The following is a 16,410-nucleotide window of genomic DNA, read 5'->3' on the forward strand; positions in this document are numbered from 1 at the left end:
TGAGAGCTGAGAATCATGGTTCAAAGCCAGCCTAGGCAGGAAATTCCACGAGTCTCTTATCTCCAATGAGCCACCAGAAAACTGGCAGTGGCCCAAGTGGTAGAGCACTAGTGTTGATCTGAAGAGCTGAGGGACGGTGTCCAGGCCCAGATTTTAAGCCCCACGACTGACAACAATTAAAAATAAATAGAAATAAACAAATAATTTGACATAAACATTAAAACATATATTCTAAAATTTTTAAAATCATCACTAGATATACTAGTTTATATAAATGTAGAGAAGTGTTTAAGTATAATGAACTGATTCGTGATAGGGAATGCTGTTTTAGTAATCGCCCTTGGATTTCTAACGTTAACCCTTCTACAATAAAATCGATATGCCCTCCAAGCTTGTCAGAGATTTCATCTCATTGGAGCAGAAAAGTCTAAGCCATATTCATTGTTTGCAACATCTGCAACATTTTACTGCATTTCACTCAGCTGAGGAACCAACACATTCAAGTCATCTTAACCATGCCAGTAATAGCAAGATGTCTTCTGAGTTTCTCGGTCTCTTAAGATATGAATTATACATATATTTTTTTCCTGCCGAACATCCTATATCATAAGAAGATCTTTTTGTGTAACTCTGTGTTCCTGATTAGAAGATGGGAATGAAGACAATAATGAAGATATCCAAGGAAAATATATGAAAACAATTAAAAAAGCAATCGCAGACTTCCTGTTTTCACCGGTTTCAATGATAATATATGTTAAAATATCACGTTTTGTTATCATTTAAAGAGCAACAATTAAACCTTAATTAACAGTGAAGAAGGGAATAGAAAACTTTGAAGACAGCTTGACCTTGAACAATCCAACCTAAGCTTAATGGATTTATCTTGTTTTTCTATGTAGTTGCCAAAATAATAGAGAGCAACATCCAAAGGCAGGAAAATACCTAAGTCAAAGGAGTAAACTTTTTCTATAAAATAATTGTGAGGGTCTGACTCTTTCAAAGTCAGACTTGCAAAGAGAAAGTGTATTTGCTTTAGTGTGCATAATAAAAAATGTGAAAAAAATCCTTTGTTAATATTTTACATATCTTGCCTAGGACTTGTCATGTTGGAGAAAAGGAAAGGTATGAAAATGCTGAAGATTGACTATTCCCCAATATCATTCTTTTTTATCAGTGATAGCAATGGGAGTAGCCTTGTTACTCTTAGTATTTTACATTTAGAAGCATTATTTGTTGCTGGAGTGTAAGATGCAAACCCTTGTGTCATTTCCTGACTGGAATGTTGCTGTGTAAACAAAAATAAAATATCAAAGACAGCATAGTAGAAACTATTTTCTACCTATATCACAATCTATAGGTGTAGATTTTGTTTCCATTGTATCAGTAGATGCATTTTTGTTAACTTCTTTTGCAATATCTAGTGATCCTTTAACATCCTATACCATCCTAGGGTTGCTGTATCTTTACTGGATTCTAATTTCTGTTGGAATGATAAGAAGGATAGAAAATTGAGTTTCTGTTTCTGTTTTACTTGTTTTTATTATTTTAGAAAGTGTAACTCAAAATGATGTAATTTATCTTTATAATATTAGGAGACAGATTTCATTTCCATATTCTTACCCTAGCCTTCTACATAACTTTGGTACTTAGTGATCCCCAAATGTGAAAATAAAGATAGGGAGCTTCTTATTTATATATTATTTAGAATTTCAAGACTTCATTAATGCAAGGCCCTTAGTATGTACATCATACATGTGTACAATGCCGGTGGCAACTTTTTCTTATTCTCAGAAACAAGGACATGTGGTGTACCTGTACTTGCATCAGGAAAAGCCTGTAGTTGAGTTAGTTTAATAAAACAAATGTACTATAACAAATTTTTTTATTTTTAATTACATTTTTATTATCTTTTTTATTTTTTTATTTTTTATGGTGAAAATACTGTACAGAGAGGTTACAATTACTTGGGCAAGATAATGAGTATATTTCTTATCAAGCATTGTATCCTCCTCCTTTGTTTCCTCTTCCCATCCCTTCCCAGCCTTCCCCCCGCCTGCCCATCAATCTTTCCCCGCCCCCCATCAAAGTTATAAAGTTCATTTTCGACATGTCAACTTGTACTGCTCATTGTTGCAACGGGTCCACCTGTATCCTTATTTAAACGACTTGTTTTTCCCCTTCCCCTCCACAAATTATACCGACATCAAATACAGTGAAAGCAGGGGTTATACTGTGGGGGAGGGACATACAAAGCAACAAAGAAATAATCTTATAAATACGTTAGAAACAAATGCATGAAAGAAAAAAAAACATTTAATTACATATCTTAGGGTTCATTTTCCTAACATCACCTTATCTGACCTTTTCTGCTTGCCTCATACATATACTAGATATTGCAAATAAGGGAAACCATGGGACCGACCTATGTTTCTTTGGGATTGGCTTAGTTCACTTAATATATATTTTTTCCAAGTATTTCCATTTCCTAACAAATGGTGCAATGTCTTTCTTTCTGATGGAGGCATAGAATTCCATTGTGTACATATACAACATTTTATTGATCCATTCATCTACTGAGGGGCATCTGGGTTGATTCCATATCTTAGGTATAGTAAATAATGCTGCAATAAACATAGTTGTTCTGGTAGCTTTAGTGTGGTCTTGCTTGTAAACATTTGGTAAATGCCCCAAAGTGGGATTGCTGGGTCATAGGGGAGCTCTATGTGGAGTCTTTTGAGGAACCTCCATACTGCTTTCCAAAGTGGTTGAACAAGTTTACACTCCCTCCAACAATGAAGGGTATAAAATTAACCCCCAAAACTCAATGGCTTTTCTCTATGCCAACAACGAGAAAAGTGTGGCTGAAAGTAGCATAAAATTTTTAGAGGAAGTTTGTCTTCAGAAGTATATATAGATAAAGAGATAGATAGATCGATAGATATAGATATAGATATAGATATAAAGGTTATGTGTAGAAAGCCATACATTTTTAGAGAGAATTGTCATCAGCAATATTTTCATATATCTAAATATAATGTACATGTAGAATGATGTACATTATACTGAAACAAACATCTTAAACCATTATTAAAATTTAACAGAATACATCAAACCAAGTTCCAGTAACTCACACATATAATTCTAGCTATTCTGGAGGCTGAGATCTTAGAATTGTTTTCAAAACTAGTCCAGACAGAAAATTAATTTTTAGATTCGTATCTCCAATTAACCACTAAAAAACAAGAATTAGCTCTGTGCTTCAAGTAGTAGAGTGTTTTTCTTGGGCAGAAAAAGGCTTAGGTACAATGCCAAGTCTTTGCAAACAACAACCACCACAACAAAATATATCACATTAATTTTGCAAAGCATCTTTTAACTGCTGTGAACATTTCTTAGAAAAATGAATACATTCCTTTGGAAAATGTATTCTAAAAAGTATAGAATATTTACGCCTATGTTAAAGACATGACTAGTTTGTTTAAGATATTTACATAATGATTGCAAATTAAGAATAATGATAGGTAGGTAATACATTGCGACTGATCTTTTATTCTATTTTATGATAGTAATAAAATGATATTTGAAATAACTATATAAATTATTTTGTTTAGTATTTGTATTATAATAAGTGATAAACATTTTTAAATGATTTCCATTGAAAGGATCATTTTTTAATGGTATTAATACTTTTGTAATTTAAAAACAATTAAGAAAATTTTTCTGAGGCTGGTTCGCTATAAGCCTATATTTGTTTCCTTCTTCTAGTTTTCATATGTTCATAAAAATTAAAATTCCAAAAAGTCAATGGATGTTGCTCTTAGGAACATGTTCATAGACAATAACATTGGAGTCCCTTAAGTGGAATTGTTTTATTTTATTTATTATTTTCACAAATAAATCAAGATGATTGTGTATTTTGTTTCTTTTCACTGCTATTGGTTCTTACCTCGAGAACACATTTTTCCTAGCAAAGTAGAGAAAAGCAATTGGATAGCGCAAGTAACATACGTCTTTCATAAAATGCAGATGCATAGATTTGTGTCTTCTGTCATTAGCTAAAAGTGTCTTCCAGAAAATATCAATTACTTATAAGCGATACATAATTCCTACATATTCCACTCATCACATACACTTGTTGATTGAGTTATCTCTGTATAACATCTTTGTTTCAAAAACTGTAGTTGACAAATTTTTGGCCAACATAGAAAACATCTTTCTAGGTATTCTGATTTTGGATGGAGTATTTTTAACAACAGTTTTTTATGGTTGACATGTAATTCACATAAAATATATTATCTCGTTTTATTATATACATTTTAGAACTTTGGAAGTGAAATGTAAAATCATAGGTTTTCCAAGCCTATTTTTCACAAACAGGCATTTCTTCACATAGAAATGCTATAAACTTTAGAACAGACATTAAAATAGATATAATATTTTTATTTTTTGGGGGGGAGTCCAGTCGTGGGGCCTGAACTCTGGGCCTGGGCACTGTCCCACAGCTCTTCAGCTCAAGGTTAGCGCTCTACAACTTGAGCCAGAGCACCACTTTTGGCTTTTTTCTTTTTGCTTATGTGGTGCTGAGGAATCGAACCCAGGGCCTCTAGCATGCAAGGCAAGTGCTCTACCACTGAGCCACATTCCCAGCCCGATATAATTCTTTTAGTTCCAAGTATATTTTATATATGAGACCCTTGTCCATTGTATGGCTCCTGAAGATATTCTCCTAATCCGTGGGCTTTCTATAGATCTTGCTAACTATGTCGTTTGCCGTGCAGAAGCTCTGCAATTTCATGCAATCCCATTTGTCCAACCTTTGATTTGTTGTTTCTGGGTCTCTATTAAGAAAATTTCAGCCTGTGCCAACAAGACCTAGGGTTTCTACTATTGTGTCCTGTAATGTTTTCAGAATGTCTGAGTTGAATCCCAGGTCTTTGATCCATTTAGAGATGATTCTGGTGCAGAGTGATATCTAAGGATCTAGCCTTAGTTTTCTACAAGTGATTAACCAATTTTGCCAGCACCATTTAGTGAAGAGGCTGTCTTTCTTCCATTTTATTTTTTTAACTCCCTTATCAAAGATTAGATTGCTAAGAGTTCCAGGAAGATGGGGGATGAGAAGCTGGAGGCTAAACAAGCTCTCACATAGAAAGCAGTTTTAGAGTTCCAGTGACCAGTCCTAAGCCAGAGAATCACACTAAGTGTGCTATCACAGGACAGAGAGTTAGGCCAGAGAAGGAAAAGCCAGGCAAGGAGACAGATCTGAGCTCTTGCCAGCAGCTGCCACTGCTGTGACAGCAGCGGTGGTGGCGGTGGCCAAACCCACCATACCTGAATCACAGAGAGTCTGGGACAAAGGAGCCAGACGAATCTGGGGAGCGGATTCTACTCAACACCAGCAAGAACCAACAAGGAGCAGACATCTTCATCCTGCAGTTCACAGACCAGTGATGACCCAGTAACCAAGACGGCGTGAGTAGAAGCCTGATGTCCTCACTCCTTCTCAGGGAGCAGAGGAGGGAAGGCCACCCTTCCCCTGCCCCCAGTACGGGAGATCTCCATCTTGGATACTGACAAAGCTCGGCGGAACTGCTAGCTTGAACTCAGGTCTTGGAAGAAATCTAGTCACTTAGCAGGTCACAAAAACCTTAACTGACCTGCCAGGCTCAGCTCCACCCAGGGAAAAGTCACCCAGCTTGGGCACCAGCTCCAGAAGTGGCTTTCTTTACTGGGTAATCAGAACCATAGTCTGTGCCTCCATTTAGCAGCCTTGACAATCAATTGAAATTCAGTAAACATAAACCCTGAGAGTGGCTCCAGTCTGGGCTCTGTGAGTTTCTCACAAACTAGCCCCCAGGAAAAGCTACTGTTTGCTGAAATGCCTCAACCTTACCCAGAAACTAGCCTCATCACAGCATCTCCAAACTTGAGTAAAGAGCCATCTCCCTCTTTTGTGATACTCAAAGTAGATCTCCCTCCCATTGAACTAACCTGGGAGGAGGATCGCAAAATCCTGGGTAAACCAGAGCATTTTTCTGCCTGTCCAAACAAACAGACTTAAGAAACCAACCAAGCCACAGGACCACAAGCAGACCAGAGACTCCAACAAGAGGCTGATTACAGACACAAGGGAGATACAGGATTTTCCCCAACCCTCCCAAAAAAATCAAAGAATTTTTTTCCTGCTTTTTCTTCTTCTTCTTTTTTCCTTTTATAAAAAATTTTTTCTTTACTAAAACTTTTTTTAATTTTTAATTTAAACCTTTTTTGAAAAAAATTGTTTTCTAGTAACTTTGTTTTCCTCTTATAATTTTTATTTTAGGGATACATGTTTGTGTGTTTTTCTTTTTTTAAAAAAAATTTGTTTTTTTTTTTTAGCTCTACTGAACTTCTGATCTTTTTTTCTTTCTTTCTTATCCTTTTCATCTTTTCTTCTGTTTAGTTCTTCTTTATGTGACTTAATTGTTGTTCGACACATCCTCAGATATACCCGTAGTTGACTATTACAGCCTATCTCCAATTGTGTACACATATAATCCACAAATTTATTACTCAATTTAAAACTTATGAGACTTAAATCCTTTAATAGCAGTACTACCTCTTTATACATATTTAATATTTTCGGTATTTTTATTTTTAAGTTTTTCACATCTCTTTTATATCCTTCCCCTTCTTTCATTATATTCACATTCTTTGACTAGTTTGTTCTCGATCCTGCATAATATTTTTGATTTTTACTTTTCCATTTTTTTCTGGTCTCTTTTTTCCCTTTCTCTTTCTTCTTTTTTTCTCTCTATACTTTCATCCTATCCAAACTATTTCCTGCTTTGAGATTAGTACTTAGTTAAGTTAACTCTCCCTTCACCTTCCCACATCACTCTATTCCTACATTCTACCCACATCACTCCCTAAACATAATAATTTCTGGTTTTCCAAATTCTTCTCTGCGGTTGGTAGCCCATTAATATAGTTGTTTGATGTTGAATAGAATTACCTGTTTTACTAGATTGTATCTGCAGACTATTGACTGTGCAAATTCTGACTTTGGTTGATGCTTGCCTTAAGATAGTGTTCTAGCACAAAACTAGTGTTATTTAAATCCCAAATGGGCAGAGAAAGCCGGAAAAACAAAAGAAAAATGGCAAGTCAGAACATCTCCACTCCCACTCATGATAATCAGGAGATAGAACAGATAATGAATAATCCAGAGGAGAGTTCCCAAATGGCTCTACAAACACTGCTGGGAAATATGATAAACGAAATGATTGAAAACATACAAAGGACTCTGTATGAGCATGATAGGAAGAGAGAAGAGGCAAACAAGGTCAATGCAGAAAAAGATTGAAAACCTACAAAGGACTCTTTATGAGCATGATAGGGAGAGAGAGGAGGCAAACAAAAGGTCAATGCAGGAAAAGATTGAAAACCTACAAATGACTCTGTATGAGCGTGATAAGGAGAGAGAGGAGGCAACCCAAAGGTTTGTACAGGAATATCATGAGCTTGAGGAAGCTACTCAAAAACTGATACAAGATTTGCGTGAGCAGCTTGAGAATACTCAAAGAGAAAGGCAGGAATGGTGTGAAAAGGTTGAGAACACTCAGAGAACTACCGAAATGGCTTCAATGGGAGGAAGCGAAGCAAAGAGTAATACAGGAATTGAGAGAGCAGGATGAGAATAAACAAAGATCAATAAAGGCATTCATGGGATCCACTAACAAAGAGCTTAAGGAAGTCAGGGAGACCACAAAGGGAATGCTGAATGGAACCAAACAGAAGGAATTGGAGTCCAAGGAAACCATAATCAATCAACTAAGTGATTTGAGAATAAACACTGAACACCAAATTAAGGATGTAAAGAAGTAAATACAAGATCTAAAACAAATCTTCAACAAAGAATTTGAAGACATCAAAGCTGCCCAATAAGAAGGAAAAGAAATAAAAAACAAAGTTGAAAGTCTTGACACAGGTTAGACCATGAAGAAGATTGAATATCGGGGATTGAAGACAGCCTAGATATTATAGAGAAAGAACATAAAACCATCCTAGACCAGTCCAAGAAATATGATAGATCTATCCAACACTTGGAAGACAGCCTCAGAAGGCCTAATCTAAGTATAATTGGTTTAGAAGAGCACCTAGAAACAGAAGTGAATGGTCTATGAAATTTGTTTAACAGGATCCTAGCAGAGAACTTCCCGAACATGCAAAAACGTAGGCCTATTCAGATACAAGAAGCTTTTAGAACTCCAAATAGACCAGAATAGTATAGGACATCCCACCGTCACATTATATTCCACACAGGATCAACTCAGACCAAGGAAAAGAGCCTTAAAGCGTCAAGGAGAAAAGATTAATAACCTGTAAAAGGAAACCAATTAGAATCACCTCAGATTTCTCAGCAGAGACAATCAAAGCAAGAAGAGCCTGGAATGATGTATGCCATGCCCTAAAAATAAACAATTATCAACCAAGAATACTGTACCCAGCTAAACTCTCCTACATAACTGAAGGCCAAATAAAAACCATCCATAGCAAAGAAAAATTGAAACAACACATCTCCACCAAATCAGCCCTACAAAAGATTCTTATAGATGTCCTACTAATAGACAACTAGTAAGACCACAATAAAGGCAAAGAAACCACACCCAAACTGAGAATCCAAGTACCATAGGAAGAACCCAGTTTTTGCAGCCCCCCAAGGAGGTGGATAACATGGCAGGAACTCCCAAATACCACTCAGTAATATCTATCAACATGAACGGTCTTTACTGTCCAATTAAGTGGCATAGACTGTCTAGTTGGATTAAAAAGCAAGATCCTTCTATCTGCTGCCTTCAGGACTCACATATTGCCCATAAAAAGAAACACATTTTCAATGTTAAATGCTGGAACAAAATCTACCAATCAAGCAGCCCCCATAAACAGGCAGGAGTTGAAATCCTAATATGAGATAAAATAGACTTCAAATTAAAATTCGTGAGAAGAGATAAAGAAGATCGCTACATACTAATTAAGGGATCTCTCCTTCAGGAGGATATTACAATTCTAAATATCTATTCGCTAAACAATGGATCACCCAAATTTATCCAAGAAACACTACTTTCCCTCAAATCCCACATAGATCCAAAGACATTAATTGTTGGGGATTTTAACACACCATTCTCCCCACTAGATAGATCGAATCGTCAAAAACTCAACAGAGAAACCACAGATCTAAACAATACATCTACCAAATATTTCACCCAGCAGCAACACAATACATGTTTTTCTCAGAAGCACATGGAACATTTTCTAAAATAGACCACATTTTAGGCCACAAAGAAAACTTGTCCAAATTCAGAAACTTTAAAGTTATACCTTGCATTCTCTCTGACCACAAGGGAATAAAATTAGAACTCAACAACAAAAGCCACCAAGGAAAGTCCGGTAATAATGGAGGCTGAACAACACACTGCTGAATCACGAGTGGGTTATGGAAGAAATTAGAAAGGAAATTCAAATGTTTATGCTATTCAACGAAAATTAGCACACAAATTACCAGCTCCTCTTGGACACAGCAAAGGCAGTACTCGGAGGCAAGTTTACAGCTCTGAGATCATACATCAACAAATTGGAGAGATCTGAAACCAACAATTTAATGACACATCTAAACCTCCTTGAAAAAGAGCAGCAAGATAAAACCCAATCCAGTAGATGGAAAGAAATAATCAAAATTGAACCAGAATTAAATAAATTAGAATCCAAAAACACTATAGAAAGAATCAACAAAACAAAGAGTTGGTTCTTCGAAAAAATTAACAAAATTGACAGACCCTTAGCAAATCTTACCAGAAAAAGAAGAGAACACACCTAAATAAGTAAACTCAGAGATGAGAATGGAAACATCACGATGGAAACAACCAAGATTCAGAACACTATAAGGGAATACTTCTCAAAACTTTATTCTAATAAGTTAGAGAACTTGACAGAAATGGTACTTTTCCTAGCAAATATTGACATGCCAAAACTAAACCAAGAAGAGTTAACCCATCTTAACAGGCCCAAATCAAAGATTGAAATAGAAACTGCAATAAGAGACATCCCAGCTAAGATAAGTCCAGGACCATATGATTTTACAGCGGAATTGTACAAGGCCTTCAAAGCAGAGCTCACACCAATACTCCTCCAACTATTCAATGAAATTGAAAGAGAAAGTTCACTACCGAACACATTCTATGAAGCCATCATAACCCTCATCCCAAAACCAGGCAGTGACTCATCAAAGAAAGAGAATTATACACCCATTTCTTTGATAAACATTGATGCAAAAATTCTCAACAAAATTTTGGCCAATCGACTTCAACAATTCATCCAAAATATCATACAACACAATCAAACAGGATTAACTTCAGGGATTCAAAGCTGGTTCAATATATGCAAAACAATTAATATTATTCATCACATCAACAGTAGCAAGGATAAGAACCACATTGTTAACTCAATAGATGCAGAAAAAGCATTCGAAAATATCCAACACCCGTTTATGATGAAGGTTATGGAAAAATTAGGAATCCATGAAACATTCTTCAATACAATAAAGGCTCTATATGACAAACCTACAGCCAGCATTATACTTAATGGTGAAAAACTAAAGCCATTTCCTCTTAACTCAGGAACAAGACAAGGATGTCCACTCTCTCCACTTCTCTTCAATCTAGTATTAGTATGCCTAGCTACAGAAATAAGTCAAGATGCAAACATGAAGGGGATCGAAATAGGGAAAGAAGAAATAAAACTCTCCCTCTTTGCAGATGACATGATCTTGTATTTAAAGAATCCCATAGACTCCACTTCCAAATTCCTCAAGCTGATTCAAAACTTTGGCAAAGTAGCAGGGTAAAAATTAACCCCCCAAAATCAATGGTTTTGCTGTATGCCAACAATGAGAAAAGTGTGGCTAAAATTAGGAAAGAAACTCCATTTGTAATAGCTCCACAAAAAATAAAATACCTCGGAAGTAACTTAACCAAAGAAGTGAAGGTCCTCTATGATGAAAAATTTTAAAAATTGAAAAAGGAAATTAAAACAGAACTTAGAAAATGCAAAACCTCCTATGCTCCTGGATTGGAAAAATAATATGAAAATGGCAGTACTTTCCAAGGCTATCTACAAATTCAATGCGATACCTATTAAAATTCCAACTTCATTCCTCAAGGAAATACAAGAGGCAATCCAAAAATTTATATGGAACAATAACAGACCCCGAATAGCAAAAATGCTCCTCATCAGAAAGAACACTGCTGGAGGAATATCAATACCAAATTTCAAACTCTACTATACAGCCATATTAATCAAAACAGCTTTGTACTGGTACAAGAACAGACCTCAGGACCAATGGAATAAAATTGAAATCCCAGAAATGAACCTTCAGATCTATAGCCATCTAAGCTTCGATAAGGGAGCAAAAAAATAGAATTTAAGAAAGACAGCCTCTTCAGTAAATGGTGATGGTAAAATTGGTTAACTACTTGTAGAAAACTAAAACTAGAACTTTATATATCACCCTGCACCACAATCAACTGCAAATGGATCAAAGACCTCGGAGTCAAAGCAGACACTCTGAAAACATTACAGGATGGAATAGGAGAAACCCTAGGTCTCCTTTGCTCAGATGGAAATTTTCTTAATAGAGACTCAGAAACACAACAAATAAAAGAAAGGTTGGATAAATGGGATTGCATGAAGTTTCAGAGCTTCTGCATGGCAAAGGTCATAGCTAGCAAGATCAATAGGAAGCCCACGGATTGGGAGACTATCTTCACTAGCCAAACAGTGGACAAGGGTCTCATATCTAAAATATATGTGGAACTCAAAAAATTAAATCCCCCAACAACAAATCCTCAAAGAAACAACTGCCCAATAAATAAGTGGGCTAAAGACTTAAAGAGAAACTTCTCTGAAGAAGAAAGAAGGATAGACTATAGACACATGAAGGAATGCTCAACCTCCCTAGCCATAAAAGAAATGCAAATCAAAACAATGTTGTGATACCACCTCACCCCAGTTAGAATGGCAAAAATCAAGAACTCTAATAACAACAGATGCTGGAGGGTATGTGGACAGAAGGGAACCTAACTTCATTGTTGGTGGGAGTGTAATCTTGTTCAACCACTTTGGAAAGCAGTATGGAGGTTTCTCAAAAGACTTCACATAGAGCTCCCCTATGACTCAGCAATCCCAGTTTTGGGCATTTACCTAAATGTTTACAAACAAGACCACACTAAAGCTACCAGCTCAACTATGTTTATTGCAGCATTATTTACCATAGCTAAGATATGGAACCAACCCAGATGTCCCTAAGTAGATGAATGGATCAAGAAAATGTGGTATATGTACACAATGGCATTCTATGCCTCCATCAAAAAGAATGACATTGCCCCATTTGTTAGGAAATGGAAAGGCTTGGAAAAATTATATTAAGTGAAGTAAGTCAATCCCAAAGAAACATAGGTCCCATGGTTTCCCTTATTTGCAATATCTAATATATGTATGAGTCAAGCAGAAAAGTTCAGATAATGTGATGTTAGGAAAATGAACCCTTAGATATGTTTTTAAATGTTTTTTTTTTCTTTCATGCATTTGCTTCTAACCCAGTTATAAGATTATTTCTTTGTTGCTTTGTATGTCCCTCCCCCACAGTATAACCCCTGCTTTCACTGTATTTGATGTCGGTATAATTTGTGGAGGAGATGGGGAGGAACAAGTCATTTAAGGATTACTGTGGACCCGTTACAACAATGAGAAGTACAAGTTGTCATGTTGAAAACGAACTTTACAACTTTGGTGGGGGGGGGAGGTTGGGTGGGAGGGCCGAGGGAGGCTGGGAAGGGATGTGAAGCTTAAACAAAGGAGGAGGTTGCAATGCTTGATAAGAAATGTACTCATTATCTTGCCCATGTAATTGTAAACCCTCTGTACAGTATGTTCACAATAAAAAATAAAAATTAAAAAAAACCTGACAAACAGTGTAATAAAAAACTTCTTGTTTCCATTTCCTGGAAAAAAACATTATATTGCTATATGTCTGTAGGTTCATTTGTGGGTTTTCAATTCTATTCCTTTGGTCCTGAGGGCTGTTCTTGTGCAAGTTCCAAGCTGTTTTAATTAGTATGGCTTTGTAGTAGAGTTTGAAATTTGGTATTGATATTCCTCCAGCACCTTTCTTTCTGGGAAGGATAGTTTTTTGATATTTGAGGTCTTTTACTGTTCCATATGACTTTTTGGATTGCCTCTGCTATTTCCTTGAAGAATGAGGTTGGAATATTGATAGGTATCGCATTGAACATGTAGATAGCCTTCGGAAGTATTGCCATTTTCATGATGTTGATTCTTCCAATCCAGGAGCATGGAAGAATTTGCCACTTTGTGCCCCATAAATAAATGGGCTATAAACAAGTAAGTGGCTATAACCAAAAACTCTTATAACAACAGATGCTGAAGGGGACGTAGACAGAAGGAAACCTTACTACATTGTTGGTGTGAGGGTAAACTTGTTCAACCACTTTGGAAAGCAGTGTGGAGGTTCCTCAAAAGACTCCACATTGAGCTCCCCTATGACCCAGCAATCCATCTTCTCAGCATTTACCCACATGATCCCAATCAAGACCATACTAAAGCTACCAGCACATCTATGTTTATTGCAGCATTATTTACCATACCTAAGATATGGACCCAGCCCAGATATCCCTCAGTAGGTGAATGGATCAAGAAAATGTGGTATATATATACACAATGGAATTCTATGCCTCCATCAGAACGGATGACATTGCCCCGTTTGTTAGGAAATGGAAAGACTTGGAAAAAATATATTAAGTCAAGTAAGCCAGGCCCAAAGAAACATAGGACTCACGGTTTCCCTTATTTGCAATAACTAGTATATGTCTGAGACAAACAGTAACTGTCAGACAAGTTGATGTTAGGTGACATGAACCCCAAGATAAGGATTCAAATATTTTTTTCGTTATTGCGATTGTTTCTTATATATTTATAGCATGATTTTTTTTGTTGCTTTGTATGTCCCTCCCCCACGGTATAACCCCTGTTTTCACTGTATTTGATGTTGGTATAATTTGTGGAGAGCAAGGGAAAAACTAATTGTTTAAATAGGGATACATGCGGACCCATTACAACAATGAGACATACAAGTCGTCATGTCAAAAACAAACTTTACAACTTTGGCGGGGTGGTGGTGGTGGTGGTTTTGCTGGTGGTGGTGGGGTGGGAGGGTAGGGGATAGCGATGGGGAGAGGGGAAGGGATGGGAAAGGGAAACAAAGGAGGAAAATACAATACTTCATCAGAAATGTAATCATTATCTTGCCCAAGAAATTGTAACCCCTCTGTGCTGTATTTTCACAATAAAAAATAAGTAAATAAAAAATGTATAAAATTCACTTATAGCAATTTGTCCAGCATATATCGTCTATAGTGTTTCTTTTTAAAATCTGTTTTTGGGGTTATTTCCAGGGTCGCACATGTTCTCTTCCAATGCACGGTCAATGAAGTACATTACCTGTCCAAAAAGTTTTTTACTTCTCTTTAATACATACATAGAAATGTAATGGCTGGATCATACAGAATTCTCTTTGACCTTTTGAAGACTTGAAAACTTGCTTGCTAAAATGATTGCAGTATTATACAACTTGATACGCTATGTGGAGTATATCAATTTCTCCACAAATGCATTACTATATTTTGTGTCGTCTTTTTATATAATGGTCACATTAGTGACTTTTCTTTTAATTTTTGTTAGATACTAAAGAGGAGCTTGTTTCATATGCTGCTCCTTTTGACTATTAATTTACATTTGTTCTTTAAAGAAATATCCCATTCAGAAAAAAATGTATATAGAATTAGAAGATATAAAAATACTTAAGATTCAGGATAATTGTAGTATTAACATTGTAGTATTAACAAATATTTTTCCTCTATCTGTTAGATATGTTTTCGCTTTTGTTATAGTGTCCTTTGAATTATGAAAGGTTATCACTTGATGTTTTCCAGTTTATTCTTGCTTTTCTTTAGACATTAATGAGCCCCCTGATCATCTAGGATTAAAGGTATGACCTATTGGTGAAAGTTTGTCTTTCAATATTGTAAATGATTTCTTCTTTCTTTTGAATGCAAGTATTGTCCTTTCAGTAATTCTGCACATTCTCAGACAGTTGTTTTCCACCTGTCAAGATGATAAGCATCTGTTTGATGGGTAATTGTCCTTTTTATTGTTTGACATATTTTTCATTGTTTCTAATGCATGCAATGATTCGAATATTTAATCTATAGACTTCAGCTTTGCCTCTAAGGAGATGGTAAAAGTCATATCAGAAGAATGTTTTAAAAGATTCTTATAGAGACAGCATTGTGAACTTTATACATAAAATTGACCAAAATTTTTAGTTGGTCTTGCTCCTATGAAGAAATTTTAAAAATAGTATTTAAATTATATGTTAACATATTTTTAAATGCCAACTGAACAAAAATACTAAAATATGATAATCAGCAAAGTTTTCCCTAGATGACTCCCATTTTCCTCCCGCCACTTTTCCCTTTGTTGGAGACTACAAAGGAAAAGAAAAATTTATGTTGATTATTAAACATTGAAAAACTATCAAACTAGCTTTTAAGAAGCTCTAGAGGGTTGGGATGTAGAACTGTGGTAGAAACCAAGCCTAGCATGTGGGAGGACCTGTGTTGGATCTTCAGCACTGAGAAAAGTAGTAGAGGAAAAAGAAGAAACAAAAAGAAGAAGAAGAAGAAGAAGAAGAAGAAGAAGAAGAAGAAGAAGAAGAAGAAGAAGAAGAAGAAGAAGAAGAAGAAGAAGAAGAAGAAGAAGAAGAAGAAGAAGAAGGAGAAGAAGAAGAAGAAGAAGAAGAAGAAGAAGAAGAAGAAGAAGAAGAAGAAGAAGAAGAAGAAGAAGAAGAAGAAGAAGAAGAAGAAGAAGAAGAAGAAGAAGGAGAAGGAGAAGGAGAAGGAGGAGAAGGAGAAGGAGGAGAAGGAGAAGGAGGAGAAGGAGAAGAAGGAGAAGAAGGAAGAAGAAGAAGAAGAAGAAGAAGAAGAAGAAGAAGAAGAAGAAGAAGAAGAAGAAGAAGAAGAAGAAGAAGAAGAAGAAGAAGAAGACAAAGAAGAAGACAAAGAAGAAGACGAAGAAGAGCAAGAAGAAAAAGAGCAAGAAGAATAAGTAAAAGAGCAAGGAGGAGGAGAATAGGAGGATGTACAGAATCCAATTTATCTACGTTGTATTTAGTGAATAATTATGGCATAACAAGAGGTTCAAGTTTCTTGTTGATCTTTACAGTGTTTCTTGCTTAGCCTCTGGATATACATTCCAAGTGGATACCTGAAACCAATGAAGTACTTTATAGAGATAACC

Source organism: Dipodomys merriami, unplaced genomic scaffold (genome assembly GCF_024711535.1).
Source record: "Dipodomys merriami isolate MVZ:Mamm:240054 unplaced genomic scaffold, mDipMer1.0.p SCAF_500, whole genome shotgun sequence".
Taxonomy (NCBI): Eukaryota; Metazoa; Chordata; class Mammalia; order Rodentia; family Heteromyidae; genus Dipodomys; species Dipodomys merriami.